Source organism: Athene cunicularia (assembly GCF_003259725.1).
Source record: "Athene cunicularia isolate RWA chromosome 1 unlocalized genomic scaffold, athCun1 chr1_part1, whole genome shotgun sequence".
In the NCBI taxonomy this organism is placed as follows: Eukaryota; Metazoa; Chordata; class Aves; order Strigiformes; family Strigidae; genus Athene; species Athene cunicularia.
In genome coordinates this window covers 76,920,302-76,925,009 of record NW_020799091.1, presented here as the reverse complement: position 1 = coordinate 76,925,009, position 4,708 = coordinate 76,920,302, and the positions used below count along the sequence as shown (strand labels likewise).

Here is a 4,708-nt window from a genome sequence, read left to right as displayed (position 1 = left end):
TAGTGAATAAGAGCTTGAGCATCACTGTAAGCACATAGGCTAAAGGTACAGCATAAAAATGTTATGGAGAGCAAACTGTTTACTTGGACCAGTGAACTAATGGATCTTTTATATTAGCTGCCATCTGTTACAGACTTCTCAAGTGTTTTCCTGCTTAATATGTGAAACTTGACGAGTTAGCTAAGGTAGAGGAGCTGTCAATCTTCTTTACTGGCTCAGAAGCTGGGACGGTGGCAGAACATACCACAGGATGGAAGAATGGGGCAGCAAGAATTTGAGGGTAGTTGCCAATCAAACTGACTGGCTGTGTTTGTGGTATGGAGTCCCAGGAACGGGGAGAGGCCACAGCCATGTGCTCACAGAGTGACAGAGTTGTTGAGGCTGGACAGTACCTCTTGGCAACCTGTCCTAGTGTTCACAGTATAAAAAAAAAAAAATATGTTTCCTTATGTTCAGATGGAATTTCCTGTGTTTCAGTTTTTGCCTACTGCCTCTTGTCCTGTTACTGGACACCACTAAGAAGAGCCTGGCTCCATCATCTTTACTCCCTCCCATCAGGTAATTACAAACGTTGATGAGAACCCCTTGAGCCTTTTCTATTTCAGGCTAAACAGGCCTCTTCTTATGTGAGAGGTGCTACAATTTCTTTGGACTTGCTCCACTAAGTCCACATGTCTCCGTGTAATGGGGAGCCCAACACTGGACCTAGCACTCCAGATGTGGAGGAGTGACTTGAACAGAGAGTAGGAGTAGTTACATTTTAAAGATATAATGACTGCTAAATGTTTGTACTTACTTCTAAATTCATTTTCACTATTTATATTTTCTTACCTTAGTTTATAGATAGTCATTTATGATTGTCAGTGCATTAAAAACAAAATGCTAATGCTAAATCAAATCAGATATTTTTTTCATATTTTTAGATATCAGTACATCTCACTGTAGTTTTAATATTTTTTTTGTGAGTAGCCTTCAGTAGTAAATTGATTCTTAGGTGTCCTGGTTCAGCTAGGATAGAGTTAAGTTGCCCCAGCAGAGAGGGGGAAGGGATCTCCAGCTGGGTTATTCATACCATACTGAAGTCAGGTCTGGCACAGCAGCGCGGGAACTTTTTCCTTTGTGGCTTTGATGATGGGGAGCACGCGAGCGAGCTGTCTGTAACCATTGTGGTATTTCTCTGTATATCTTCTGTTTACTGTTATTGCTGTTTACGGTTGTTATCATTGCTACTGTTGTTGTTCAGATTGCCTATTACACTGTTGTATTAAATTTCTTCTTATTTTAACTTGGGGTTTGTGCCCTACTTGTGTCTGAGGGTGGGGGAGGGACCACAGCAACGTGGTCTCCGGTCCCAGCAGGGCTTAAAACCATCACATTAGCAAATCCATTTATTTATTCTTAAGAGGAAAGTCCAGGTACATTGGGATGTATACATGTGTGATCCAGAGTTGTGATTGCTGCTGAACAGGTTTATGAGAGATTGTTTAACTTGTTAAGGTGGGTACTGTTTAAAGCATACCAGCAACAGTGTGGATGAGCTTGGTCACATAAGGCTGCTGTATTAATTCCTCAGCTAATTTACTGGAATAGTGGATGAGTTACAGTTGAAACTTTTGATACAATCTCTGAAGTGGTAAGAGAGTTTCTTGGTATATGAAGGGAAATTACAGAGAGATTCCCCCTCATAAGTATGATTTAGTATAAATCTAACAGTAACATACTAAGAATTAGTACTTGAGAATTAGTACTAAACTAGATCACCTAAGGCTAACTCAGAATTGTTTCTGAAAGGATGGAAAAATACTGCTTTAAGGTAAAAGATCTCTATGTTGCATAATGTTGAATGACTGTAAGAGGGAACAGTAAGGCCTTAGAAGTTTGTTATATTGAATGGCTGATAACTAGGTGGTGGTAGGAGGTTGTTTTTACTGTTATAGATGGATTGTTGCCTGTCAGGACAACTGAAGTTTTTGTGGAAAAGCAGGCAATTATTTTAAATAATTAATAAAAGGTTCTCAGATTTTCTGTCTGCAAGAAAATGGTGTGCAAGTGATTACCTCTAGATACTCGATACCAGATTTTACCTACAAGTCAGGCAGCTAGTTGTTTAAATGCCAGCACATCTGCCTTCAAATTGCTTGTAACTCCAAAGTGACTCACCTGCAAAAATCTGCAATTGATTACAGATGGGAAAGCGTTAGGTCAGGCTTAAAGTCTAGGGAGCATGTGTCTCTTTGTACTCTGCTGTAGAGAAGATGGAGATCATGAAGAAACCATTTACTGTAGCTGTCTTGAGTAATTCTGAAACTGTAAATTACTTTTCATAAAATCTTTTGAAAAGATGCATAGTACTTCTGTAATGAGATGTAGAGGATATGTAGTGTGTTGTTCCTGGAATGTTTCAGTTCCAGTGGATAGGCTGCCCGGGCACTGAGTTTGCTTAGATCTCTCAGGACATGTTCACCATCTTTTTTACATGTTACTACTTAGGAAATGTGTGCCATCTGTTTGTGTTGCCATTTCAGTTCTCCTCTCCTTTCCAGAAATAGTTCTTGTGTTAAATAATTCTGACTTTCATATGTCTCATAAATCACACTGCTGTTATTTTCTTTCCACAGACTAATTTAAACATTTGTCATCACTGTATGATTTTCTCAAATCTCGTTAAAATTCCCAATCATTCTTCTTTCTTTGTTGTATGGCATATTATCTGGATAATTATTTTAGCATTTGGTGTGCTCTTATTGTTGAGATCTGCTGTCGTAACAAGAGGTGCACAGATCTAACATGATCTTATGTAAAAACTTTGAAGACGAAAGCTTTGTTTTGAGTAGTGATGGTTGCATCTAGTGAAAACACCTGCATTATTCACCATATTGTGGAACTGAGCCACAGTTGGTCTTTGCAGTTGCATCCGAGTCTGGTATGAACCTGTCTGATTTCAGTGGCAGTTAAAGTTCAGTTTTTTTATAACTGAACTCACATCTCTTTGGCATCAGTGAAGGCTTGCACAGTTGATATGAGTGCAGGGGTTACAGAGCCTGGTCATTGTTTTCTAGTGGTTTTGATTACTTAGATATGTGACCTTGGTTTTGACCATTGCTTTCCCAAATTAGAATGTTTGGCTGTGCCTCAAGTGTAAGTTTTAAATACAAATCAAATGAACTGTATGAAAATGTAAGCGAATTGTGAGCAATTATATTGAACAATAACAGTTGCCAGGATACTCTTGTATTTTACTTGTGGATGCTTATATATTGGAAAAAGTACACTGTCTTGCTCTTGTTCATAAAATTAAAATTGTTGTTAATTTGGTAAATGTGCCTGCTGTTAAATGCAATAACAGCAATAGGAGTGTTACTAATATGTTTTGAGGCAGACGTTTTAGGTATAGAAAATATTGGCAAAACATAATTGTAATGGGACGAGCGTGTGTCAGGGAGGGGGAGAAGCTGCTTTTGAAAAGCATTAGAAAACTTTTGAAAGAAAACCACTGGGAGTTCTAAACTGTAAATTATTTTCCTGTTCAAACATATATCCACTTACTACAGAGTGAAGGGTTATAGGCTAGGTAGTGTTCATGTTAAAGCTATTATTAAAACATTATTCACTGTCTGCATATCGGTTGTTTCTGTGATTTATTAGTGCTCTGAACTGTATTTAAATGTGTTTGGTTTAGTAAATGTCCTATAAGGAAAAAAAAACCCCAATACATTTTTGAGATAGCTTGAAAAACAGACTGATTTCCCAGATGCTGAACATTTGTCGTTTTACAGAGGGCAAACTTTTAAAGACTGAGTGCTGAATTTATGTGTGTCTACAAATGGGGATTATTATCTACAAACTGGTGTACCAATCTCCATCGGCTCTTCTGTGTGAATTTTTGCTTTCTGTGATTATCTGGATTTGAGTACCTATCCAACTTCTGTAAACAGAAGAAGAGAGTGCTGTTATTTGGCATACATATTTTTAAAGACCAAAAATATGGTTAATGACCAAGTATCAGTACAGAAGTATAGTACAGAAGTACCAAGTATAGTACAGAAGAAAGACACATTCATATTGATATTAAGCAGTCAGTGCCTAGCAAATGTAAACCTTGCACCAAAAAAGCACTTGTCTAGGAGTTTACACCAAGAATCTTCATTTTTTGACCTTTCCCACAGCTGAGACTTATAAGGCCGTATATTTCAAAAACGTTTGAAGTCTATGAAAAGCCTTCTGTTGATCTGGATCAGGTCTGTGTATGAATACTAGGTCCATGCAGCCTTTGTCAACAAAGGAGAGGAGTGCTGTGAACCTGGTATCCCAACTCTTATCCCTTTTTTAGCCTTTTAATGTCCAAGAGATCATAGGACACAAAGATGGAGAATTGAGGCTGTTGAAAGGTAAGTGGACCCTTTAAACTTGAAAGTAGAGTACTGTTCCTTTCATCTCTGATAAAAAAGAATCCCACATTCAGTTCCATCCACCAAAAAGAGTATCAGATATTTCCAGATTTGGGAAGCAACCCCAGCCCAAAGTTTTTATCGGATTCCCATTGACTTCTGTAAACCATATTTTCACTAATGTGTCTCTAGACTGTCAAAAAGGTATGTCATCAAAGTTATGTAAAAATACAATACAGGAAAATATATCCATCTTTCACCAGAAAAAAATCCCTGTGGCTTATTATACCTTTATAGACACTGCATGTTTTGCCTTCCCC

General features: G+C 37.9%; 1 protein-coding gene across 1 annotated transcript in view; it reads left to right on the top strand.

Moving 5' to 3' along the window:
- Positions 1-540: 540 nt before the first annotated feature.
- Positions 541-4,708, top strand: part of ANOS1 (anosmin 1) — a 139,297-nt gene continuing 135,129 nt past the window's right edge. The window contains exon 1 of the mRNA XM_026850773.1: positions 541-558. The gene's annotated coding sequence lies outside the window, so the exon portion shown is untranslated. The remainder of the gene's footprint in view (positions 559-4,708) is intronic.